Source organism: Strigops habroptila, chromosome 9, assembly GCF_004027225.2.
Source record: "Strigops habroptila isolate Jane chromosome 9, bStrHab1.2.pri, whole genome shotgun sequence".
NCBI classification, from domain to species: Eukaryota; Metazoa; Chordata; class Aves; order Psittaciformes; family Psittacidae; genus Strigops; species Strigops habroptila.
The window spans coordinates 9741991-9754173 of NC_044285.2; positions in this window are offsets into that span (position 1 = coordinate 9741991).

Genomic DNA, 12183 nt, shown 5'->3' on the forward strand with positions numbered 1-12183 from the left:
CTCCTTCCTAATTAAGATGGACCAGCGAGTTTCTGAGTTTCCTTAACTAGGAAATAAACCTCCTCTCCAGGCTTGTCACATACGGCAGCCTGAGACAGGATGGGCTCAGCTCATCACATCAGCTTTCTCTGAGGTGCTAAATGTCTTTTGTTGGGGCTCACAATAAAGTGCTTAACACTACCTGGAAGTTGGTACAGCAAGTAGTACAGATCAAGCTGAGCATCTGGGAAAGTACCAAGCCATGATCACATTAGAATAAACTTCCTTAAATCCCTACGAAATCATTACCTTTCTACCCAGCAAATAAAAATCCTGAAACATCCAAGTATTGAAACATCTGAGGCTTTGCTGCCAGACCTCTCCAAACAAGGGAGAAAGGGAACAAGTAACTAGTGGGAACCATAAAATGAAGGAGCTGAACTTTGAGAGGAGAATTAGCTGTCTGGGTAACTTGGGAGAAGAAAGAGAACCAGGGAAAGCTGGAAGCAGTTGGCTTGTACAGCTGATTGAAGAGCAAGTTCCTCATGAGGAATCAGTGGAAGTAGTCATAGGGCTCAAAGACTGGGCTGGATGCAGGGGAGATGGTGCTCCAGCTGGTTCTGCTGTGATAAGAGCAGGTAGGTCCAGAACTGCGTGTTGTGTCTGAAAGCAGCAGAGGCAAATCAGCCAAAGCTCCAAGGTCCTGTTTTCTCAGCTATCCCTAATAAAAATGAACGTGGCACAGGAGAGGATGGTGAAGGCAAGTGCTCTGCGTGGAATGTTTTGCTGAGTTTTCCATGGGCTGTCAACAGCTTTTTGAGCACTTCAGGGCAGCCAGGAAAAAAGAAAAAAAAAAAAGAGAAAAAAAGAAAAAAAAAGAAAAAGGAAACTAAAACTAGAAGCCACGGGCCAAGCTGAAGGCAAAGCAGTGGGGGCTGAGCACTACAGCCTGCAAAGGGTGCCCCTGAGTAGCTGCACATCATAAAAACAGTGTGTGCAGAATTTAGAGTTGCGTTTGCAGGAGCCAGTGGCTGGGGACACAAAGGTGCACAAGGGGGAAGGGAAACAGAACCCAGGCTCCGTGCCAACCCAGATAACCAAGGGGACCGGAGGAAGGAAACCACAAAGCTCTGCAGTAAACACAGGGATTAGGAGAGGGGTAGATGAACCAGTCAGACAAAGTAACTGACCCCAAACTCTCTTCTCAGAACTCAGATAAGATTTCTGTTTTAAAAATATCCAGTGCTCTCCTCTCCTCTCCCTTCCTATAGACTTTTTTTTAACACTTTCTGGTTTTGGCCAGGAATGGGTAAGAAAGTGCCAGGATACTGCTAGGAAATCTGTCTGTTCTCACAGTGTTTCTGGCCCAACCAGGAGTAGGAGGGAGCTGGACTCTCGAGAGAGAGTCTGTTTCCATTTAATTTCCAGGCCAGTTTTGCAGACTTACAAGGTCAGGGTAAGGTGCCAGACTTCTGGGTGCTGCTGAAAAAACCTTGAGCCCTTGGAAACTTGTTCCTTCTCAGCTGTCAGGAGAAATGTTGCAAACACAAAGGGAAGAGACTTGAGGAAATGCTGGTGTCACTGGTAGGCTGCTGACATCCCATTAGGAAACATGGAGGGATAGAGGCTCCCATCCCACCTTCTTTTTCACAAACCTCTTTCCTTCTTTCCAAGGCCAGATCCCTGTTTTGTTAGAGAAGCTATTTAAAGCATTAAGTCAAGGACAGCTCCTGGTTTGGACAGTACCAAGCAGTCACTAAATACAAATTATTTCATTAACCATTTACTTTTTCTTCCAGTTCTGTGCTTTACACCTTTAAAAAATAAATGGGAGAAACATTAATCATTGTGAGCTGGGTGATGAAGGTGACATCTGGTTCAAATGCCAGAAGATGCTAGAGGGTTTGCTAGGCGAGGGGCCCTTGCAGGCTACTCTCCTATTTGCTATAATTCCCTGGAGTAGCTGGGGGTGTTTTGGAGAGGCCAGAGAGGAAAAGTGTTCAGTGTTGATGACTGAAAGGCAGGAAAAGCCTTCCTGAGAGCAAACAGAAGTAAAAGCAAAGCCTTGTGGGAACTGTCAGCGTGGGTGTAACTTGCTAGAGGTTTGGTTTTCCCCCCTCCTCCCATGGCAACAGAGCCTGCATCAGTTCTGAATTTCAGCTCCTGTCACGGCACTACTCTGTGTAACTGTCCTCTACAGGCCAGCCCTGACAAAAGCTTCAAGAACTTTGTGATGTCTCTAAGTGTCAGTAAGCAAACGCGGAAACAGTGCTGAACCTGCCACTCAAAGGGCTCGTGGAGTCAGCACAAGAATTTGTCTAGCTGTTCTTCGCCACTTCCCTGGGGTTAAATTCTCAGCCCTTTTGAATGTATTTATTTTCTTTTGGCATACCAAAGAAACCACCCATTTGAAAACATTCGCTTTCAAAAAAACCTCAACCCATCCATAATAAAAGACAAATCATATTTTCTGGAATTCAAGGAGGGAAGACGGAAGGATCCGTATTTTAGATTTTGAAAGAGTCACCTTGCCTCTAGATGCAATTCAGACCCTTAGTATTTTCAGATCTTTATTTTTCTAATGGAAGAAAGTTACTTCAGCCCAGCTTTCTCTGCTGCCAGCACTGCTTCCACACAGTCCAGAGGAAGCAACACCTATCCACATTCTCCGTTTACATAACTGACATGTCCAAAGCAGCAAGATGTCCCATTCCACAGAGCTAGCAAGAAACAGAAAAACAGGATATAAAAGCAGCTGCTTGATTTAAGGTGATGGCAACATATGATGCATAAAAAAAAATAAGTTTTAGTAACTCGAAAACAATTCTGAGCAAAAGTAAATTCAAAATGAATCTTAATGCGAGGTAACACTGAGCTTATCAAAAGACACCGGGTAGGAATAGGATCTGTCTCATTGTTTACAGAGTGTATTTAAGAAACAAATATCATGCTTTAACCTCTGACTCCATCAGAAATATGAATTTCTGAATCCACCTGCATGTTTCAGAGACTTTCTGAAGTTTGAGAATTCTTGTAACAGGAGAAATGTCTCTGTAGGTACAATCAGACCTAATAGATGTTCACATTTACACATGGTTTCCTCCATACATGCGTTTTCTGTTTGTTTAGGAATTTTGTGCCCTCCCCCACTAAGATTGGCAACTAAGACCTTCTGTTGTCCAACAGGTCTTAGAAGGCCTCTCTGGAGAAATCTCCCTTCTGAAAGATTCTGGCATGCCTAACAAGGGCATACATGCAAATGCAAAGAGCTGTCTTGGAGATACCTTGAAGCCATTCAAAACCTGACTGCGCACGGTCTCAGGCAACCTGTTCTAGGTGACCATGCTTGAGCAGGGGGGCTGTATGAGATGATCTCCAGAGGTCCCTTCCAACCTCACCCATTCTGCAACTCTCTGGTTATAAACTCAGGGCTCTGGGAGCTGGGGAGAAGCATAAATGGAGACATACTTTTATCGACACAGAAAGTTTTTCACGCTCTCCTGTCCTTGTCTGCCACTGCACAATCCCATGCCTCTTTTCCCCAGGTTTCCCTGCTCTGTTGAGCAGCCATTTCATTCCCTTTCCTCTCTACAGTATTATCATGGGTGAACCCCAAAGACAACTTTGCAACAATTCATCAGGAGTTTCTACTCAGACATGGCAACCAAAGTAAACACAGTTGGAATTTTGTCAGTCGAGACATTCTGGAGATACCCATGGGGAAATTGTCAGGAAGCAAACACTGAAAAACAATCGAAGTGCTGCTTAAAATACAGACGTTCATATACCTCTCCTGAACTTGGACTTGCTTTCCTAGAAGAAAATATTTAATATTTAAATTATTTTTTTAAGGAACAAGAAAAGATGTGAAAAACTGAGAACTGCCTCATGAGAGACAAGGTGCATCCTTAACTGTGAAAGAGCTACAAGATTTTCAGTTGCCAGCTATGCCACAGCATCTCTTCAAACCTGTTTTAAGTGGCACAAATAATCAAAATCTCTACAGGTTTTATTACAAAACAACAAATATTGTACATGTGCCTGCTGTATCTACAAAATGTTTAGAATCAAGAAAAGGAAGAGTAAAGGCTAAACATTCATAAATGGTACAGGTAATGGAAAGCTGGGCTATTAATTTTCAGTGCTGCACAGATGGTAGGAAACGAGAGCACAAATGGATATCCAAAAAACCACCATAAAAGACATGCAGTTTTCTGACTCTGAGCTTAATAAACATGTGCAAGTACTTTCCAGGCATGTTAGTTAAAGTAGTCATAAGGTGCATGAATGCTAAAAGAAGGCCCAGGGCTGGTAGAGGAACTAGGAATGAGCCATCTGACGGTGTTAATTATATAAGGTGTCATCTACCATGTCAGAAGAAAGGATTTTAAAACCCTCTAAAGGTACGGACCATTTTCTAAAGCAACTTTTGAACATCAGCATCTTGTTTTGAGATTATTCAAACAGCAGCGGCTCCTATCATCCACTCACTTCTGGGGAGAAGGGCAAGTACACAGTGTGATATATAAAATATATGACCTCTTTGATGTTACATGCTGCCAGATAATTACCAGAATTGCACAGCCGGCTTAATGTTAGAATTATTTGTTGTGTCTAAGCATTGTGGGTTTTAAATGCTGAAGGCCTCCAATCAGGACAATCTGAAGTCATCAGCAGTAATTGTAAATTAACATTCTGAATGTTATTTGGTCACCCCATAAATTCCTTGGCACTTCTTTCAGTGCACTAAGCCTTGACCTAATGGCTACCCTCTGGTGATCCAAGAGTGGAGTTTATATTTGTAGGCACTGAACTTTACTGAATCTTTGAACAAAAGCCATAAGGAAGGTATGTAATGCATCTAACAATCCACTGGAGAACTCAACAAAAAAACCCGAATACTTTAGCCAGCCATATAGCTTTAGGCTTCAGAAGAAAATACCCTCATTATTAAACCACCCGCTCTTCCAATAGTTTTCAGTCACAGACTGAATAAACATTTTGTCTTTTTCAATAATGACATACATATATGCGTATCTCTCTCTAGGAAAGGAACAGTTAATGGACATAGCAGATGATGGGGAGTTTCACCAGCCTTCCTACAATACAAGGGCTGGTAGGCCCTTGACAGCAGCAGCTGCAGGTTTGCTCACAGCCTGCTCCCCAGCTCAGCTGTCTAATTACATATCAGGATACAGAGAACCTCTCTTGGCCTAACAGCTGCCTCCCTTAATGGATTGCCCAGTTCACTGCTTCCAGACATCATCAGTTTTTCCCTGCTCAAATCCTCTTTGCACATGTTTGTATGACTTCTAGTTTAAACCTGCCCTGGGGAGAGAGGAATGGTCAAATTCCACATTACCTTTGCACAGGCGAGAAACAGAATTGTTTTGTTCTGGCACTCAGGCTGGAAACCAGATAATCCTGTAAGTGAGCTGAACTGGTCACAGTGTGAAGCTTTAAGAGAAAGCAGTTATAATTTCATAACAAACTTCAAAATAAATATGGTAAATGTGTGCCTAAGTCAAAGGCTCCTCTTTAAAGGATATTGCAGATAGCCATCTTCCTAAGATGATTTTTACTTCCTTTAGTGGAAACAAAATACTGTGGATAAGTGCTGAGACATGTCTCTAAGTGAGGCTCTTATCGTTGCAATCTTCTCACTGTGATAGGAGTGGGGTAAGCAAAGCCAAGGTTAGATACTGTTTGGCTAACAATAGAAGCATGTGGTGCCTTTCAGAGCATGAATGCCAGTTTTTTAGTGCAGGTGCTCTTGTGGTGTGGCCACAGGAGGAAAGCGATAACTGACATCCTTTTCCATTCAATTTACAGTCAAAAGAGTGTTTGTAATTTAGGAGTTGACTGGCTGAAGCTCAGCCCATATGGTAGCTGTTGTTCAGCATAGGCAAAAAAAGAAGTACAGTACTTAAACCAGAAAGAACAGGCAGTCTGTGCATCAACTCAAAGCTTCAAGGGGGTTCTGGCCCACTTTCATTCATATTTAAATGTGCTTGTTCACACTGGGGACAGCGAAACTGAGCCACATTTCCTAATATTGCAAATTACTGCTTTACTTTAAATCTTGCATGTTACATACAAAGAGAAAAAAACCAAACCTGAATGCAGATTTGCATCAGTGTCCCATAAGAAATGCTAAAGGTTAGGAGCAAAACCAGCTGGAAAATACATAAAGAGCACAACACAGACTACAGTCTGGTTCTTTTTTTACAATTCATCTCCCATTTGCCTTCTGATCAGTAGCTCTAAAAGGCCCAGAAGTCGCTGTCCACAGCACGTAATTGTGAACACAAAGAAAACACAAACTGAGGAGATCATGTTAAATACATCTGTGAGGTGAAATGTAATTCTGAATGGAAATGCCTGGACTTATGAGAAAAAATCTAACTGTTTTTTCTTTTCACTCTTTTTAGGAAAAGATAGGCTGTTATAATCATTTCCTTAAAAATATTTTGAAAAGTTTAAATTGGCAAATACCTCCCATTGATTCTTACAGAGAAAACATCACTCCAAAACAAGAAACTGAAAGGATGACATTAAAATCAAAAGGGTGGGATGATGATTTCAGGTTAGTTTTAGCTTGGGGGGAGTACTGTAAAATAAATGATCACTACAGGGTGCACTGGCTGCTTGCAAAGAACATGTCATCTTGTTGGGTATTTTGACTTATATTCTACAGCTGTGGAGCTTCCCAAAAAAGCAAGGAATAAAGAAAAATAGGCAAAGAGAAAAAGCAGCAAGCTGGAAGGAAGGAAAGGAAAACGGGACAAAGCTGACCTTTTTCACACTTGGATTTCACTACTGTCCAGCCAAGTTTTTTAAAACATTTATGGTATCACTGGGGACCTGAAACTGATACATGACTCAAAGTGGAGATGTGGTTATTAAAACTATGATTAGCAATCACAAATGCAGGGCTTGTGAAATTATGCTTTTCCTGTGCAAGCGAATCCCGGAGATGGGAGCTTTGGTGAAATTGTATTTCACATCCTTGTATGCATTGGCAGCTACTGCCAAGCAGCTTCAATTTTATCCATTTTCCCTTTAGTTTAGGATAGGACACAGATCACATTAATAAGCCAAAAAGGACATGTGCCAGCCTGAAATAAAATCAATCAGAAATGGTCAAAAATAATTTCTACAGTCTTCCAACTTGTTCCCAAACTGTTCAGTGTGTTGCATTCAGATCCTCTTAGGAACTGTTTTCTTTCCTCTTGCATATGAAAAGCCATACAAACATGACAGGAAACTGAATATGCAGGAACAGCGAAAGTGACTGTACACAAATTGCTCTCAGACACACAAGTGATCTGAAAACACTGGTTTGATTTGGTTGATTTTAATGCCATTATATGAGGCATTTATTTGGCACTAGAAATACCAAGTACCATAGAAGACCTATATATCATCCAAAAGGTAAAATGCACACAAGCCAACACATGGCAGCACCAACAAAGGAAAGAGGCTTTCTTTGCTTCAACACACTAAGAGGCTGTGGCAAGAATATTAAGTTCTTCTGACTCAGAAAAATTGCAGCTCATCACCCCTTGCAATACCCTGGGTGACAACATGAAGGTATTTTGTAGAGAAACTCACAGGCAATTCAGAGGTGTTTTGAAAAAACCATTTGCAAGAAGTTCCACTGAAAACATGTTATGTTAAATGAGAAAATTGTCTTTGCTGGCTCATGCAGAATTGGTCTCTTCTATAAATGAAGGACATTTGGTGTAGTAAACTGACACATTTTGATTTTTTGTGATGTTTCTAAAATTTAAAAGTTGGTCATTGTGGAGAAGAGTTTCTCTTTGCTGTTGTGTTTAAAGCTAATTAATAAAGCTACTTAGATGACAGAATTGAAAGACAACACCTAAGTTACAGCTCAGCTAAACATCCATACTCTGTGGGTTGGCATATAACGGACATGTTATGGACATTAAATGAGGTGATGAGTATTCAAATTTACTATCTTTTTGATTTTGAGCAGCCAGAAGTTAGTTACGCATCTAACAATATTAGCAAAAGCATGTTATTGTTCCATACTATACTTGTGCAGGTTTTATTAGCAAGGCCAGGAGTCAGCCTTAGTGATTTACAGTCTGTAAAAAGGATGATGTCATTGTAATATGAAGAAGGTCAGAATCCCCAAAGACAAATTATCTTAACAATAGAGTGAGATCATTCCATATACTTATCTGCTCCAAGGGCTAATAATCAAACAGACCTACATGTAAAGCCTGTGCTGAGCATTAAGATAAAAGCTTGAGGCAGTACTTTCTCCAGTGCAATACAGTAGAGTGCTGTAGATTTTCCTCTGAGGTTCACTCATGAAAAAGCTTACTCTGTGAGGGTCCTAATCCCATAAATTTTTGTTAAAACATTACAAAGAAAATCTTATAAGCATATGTAAGCTTGAACAGAAGATCTGGATCCATTTCAAATAGAAACACTGATACCTACGTGGAACTAAATAATGGGGCTCATTAGAAAAGGCGAGTTTGTCTTTGAACTTTCATGTAAAGTTTAATACAAAGCTTTTCCTGCACTAAAATTCTACAGTCTGGTTAAGAATCAAATCTGGATAACGAATAAAATCCCCTGTAAGTTCTCAGCCAGAATAAACCAGTTTAACTTCCTTGGTATCAAGAACTACCAAGACAAGAGAATTACATCGGTTTATACTATCTGAGAAGACATCCCCATTTTGTTATTCCTTGAGTAATTTCTACAGAATCCTACTGGTTGTATCTCCATTACCTTGTGCAAAACTTTCCTATGAATAGGAGGGGTGGAGGTTGCTCTGTTGTGGTAAAAAGAAAAGCTGTCTCTACAGAATTATCTGCAATAGGAATGTGCAATTCATCAAAAATTAAGTTTTTCAAAATGATGAATTAACTTGAAAGACAAGGTCTCCTCTTATTTAGAAGTGATAAGTGTTGAATTGTTAGCTTGCCTCTTTCATCTCAAATAAATTGCCAAAGTTCAGTGCTTCTGAAGTGAAAAATAAGTCTTACATAGTATGTTTAATGAAGAATTGCAATTGTGCTCCCATATGAGCTAACTAGCTTCCTGGTTGTGGGTGTTTCATTTAAACTTCTAAGAGGACATCAAAACACATTTACATGAATATAGATCATTGCTTCCGTTGGGTGATTTAAATGCATCTTACAGCTGTGGAGAAGTTTTTTCTCAATATTCAAAACATCCCTCTTAAGAAAAGGAATTATTAACTTATTACTTTCTTTTTATACACATCAATAAAATTAGACCCATCTCTGAACCCACATATTCTCTTCGCAGCAACCCTCATCCTCCTTCCATTTGCCCTCTACTAGAACTCTAATACTTTTGCCTGACAAACATCTTGTGGCACATTCTGAGTTTACAGTAAACGCTCCTCCAGGTAGACATGTCTCACAGCTCTTCCCACCTGATTCCCACAATATTCTAGCACAGCCTACAGGGTTTCTAAAGTCAGATCTTTCCATTACTGACTAATATTGGTGTGCTGGAAAACTGACCAGCATGAGGAAAGACATCCTTCTACAAAATACGTTGCCTCTGGGTATTTCTTCTAGAAAGTCAGGACAATTTTTTTTTAAACCAAGCAAACAAAACAAAACAAAAAAGGCTGTTTCTTTAGCAGGAAGTGCTGAGAGTGGAAACTCAGTCTCAGACTTCTTTCATGAGATAGTTAAATGTTTGCTCACCTTGCTGATCATCTGTGTGGGTGAAGGTGAATGATGCAGCCCTATCAGTTGATCTCAGGAATGTGAACCATTAAGGAATCATCCTGCCCTGAGGGACCCAACAGGGTGTATGTATGGAAGGCTGTATGAATTAATGCTGCATAAACCGGTAATGACTTCTGATTAGATATTATAATACATCCCTGAGTAATCAGCAGGAAAAAACACCCCAGATTTTGCCACACAATCCGAAAATCATTCACTTCACTTCCCACAAGTATGCATTTAGCTTTTTAAAAAACATTGTACAGCAAATTATGTAGTGTTCAAAAAGACATTTGCCAGGGCTGAAGTAAAAGAGAAAACACACTTTTTAATAATGTAATGAGTTCCTGGGATGTTCTCCCCTATTTTTATTTTCTTTTTCTCAAAAGAAAAGCAGCATGCTCTTTGGGATTGTCACTGTATGTCAGTGATGAGTATCATCACCAAGAGGTTTGATATAACAGCATCAGAAAAGGAAATATGACATAATAGGGGAAGTCCCTGAATTGCCTTGAAACACTGAATATATACCTATAATTCAAAAGATTTGTTTAAATCCAGAGAGTAAAAGGGATGCAAAACAAACAAACTCCCCTTACTTTGCTTTAATTCTAAAAAAAGTGTTTTAGAGGATACCAACATAAAATCAACGTAGTTCAAAGTCGTGGAAAATACCCTTTGATTTGGAAATTAACAGAAGTTGCAGAATTTCAGTCTCTACGTACCAGGTAATCATTTCTGCAAACCTCTGTAACAACTCCATAAACCTTTTCAAACTAATCTTTGTTGTAGCAAAAAGGCCTTTGAAAAAGGCCTACCAAATTCTTATTTTCTCTTCTATAATGTTACCTGTGGTTGCACAACTTTCAAATGTGAAGTTTTCCCATTTATCCAGTAATCATCCTTCTCTCTCCTGGCTCTGACTATTGCTGCATCTACAACAGCATTTGTTGTCAACAGAGTGTAAAGCTTACACTGTGACTTTCTGCCCTTTCGTTACTTATTCAGGATGATTAAAGTTGATCTGAAACAATTTCAAATTGATTTTTACATCTGAAATACCAAACAGCACAACTTGTCATTTTCGCCTGTTGAAGTGCTGGATAATGATGTTGTGCAAGACTTAATGTTTAAGTCTTTCTCTCTCATTGAGCAAAGAAGAAAGGCCAATTCATAAGAACCAGTGAGAGAAGGAAAGCTGGAGTTCAGTTTGCAGTCTCATTTGGTATCACTTGCCCAGTCCCCCAAAGATTTAGCCTAAGCGCTTGATTCACAGAAGGGATAACTTGAGACTTCCCTAGTAAAGGCACAGTACACACACACTTCTTTGCTCCAAGCCAAGCTAGGGGTTAAGCAGGGTTGCATTTTGAGAAAACCTTTATAAAATGAAACCCAAGGCAAAAAAATTGAAATAGAACAAACTGTTCTTTAAACATTTACCCTGATAGAAAGCAGGGGTAACTCAGCATACACCAAGCAAGGAGGAAAGAATCAAGACCAGCACCCCCCCACACACAACAGCTCAGTATTTAGCAGATTTACTGTCAGCCTCCAGCCCTTCTGCTTTAGATCTTGCAGACTCATATCAAGAACTAAATCTAGAGGAAAAGGCATCTGTGCAGGGACTATTAGCAGCTCTTTGTTTTAAAAAGTGACCAATGTTTCCAAAGGATTCAACATATTTTCTTTTTAAATAAGGATTTTGCAAGAACCTTATCTGCAATGAAAAAAAAATACCACCACTTCTTATAAAGTATTACAAAAGTCACTTTTACAGTTACAGTAAAAGACCACAACACAGACATTAAGAGTCTGTCCTTCAAAACCACAGGTCTTTCATTTACTCGGTGGTTTGGGATTTTTTGTTTGTTGTTTTTAAAGTAAAAGACTATATTTGGGGGTTCTCGTATGCATTTGGTTTCTTCAGCCATCATGGTGAAACTGCAAACATTTTCATGTTTTTCTCTAATTTGATGCCAACATCAAGCTGGAAACTTGTTTCTTTCCCTTTTTTTTTTTTTTCATTTTAACGAAAACAGAGATTCTGATGAAATACAAGACCTGAGGTTTTTAGGAAAAACAAAGTATCACAAGATTTGTCATAAAAACATTGAGTTGGCAACAGTAACAGTCTCCTTATGCACAGTAGCTTGCTATTTATAGGAGTGCTCATAAGTCTGCAGACATATCTCTGCTCTCCAGTAATAAACCTATGAAGAAAAAAGGCTCAGCTAGCATTATCACAGATACCTGCAACTTTGTTAGTCAAGAACAAAATGGAAGTGGCACAAAAACCAAATCTTCATCTGACAGAAGTCAAACAAGACTCAACTAAAATCACATAAACCACAACAAATTACTCAGAATGAGATTCTGGTCCTAACTCTCAAACTGTATGTACTAAAACCTCAAGGCTAGGCTGTATTACATACCACACTTCCATGTAATCAGATGC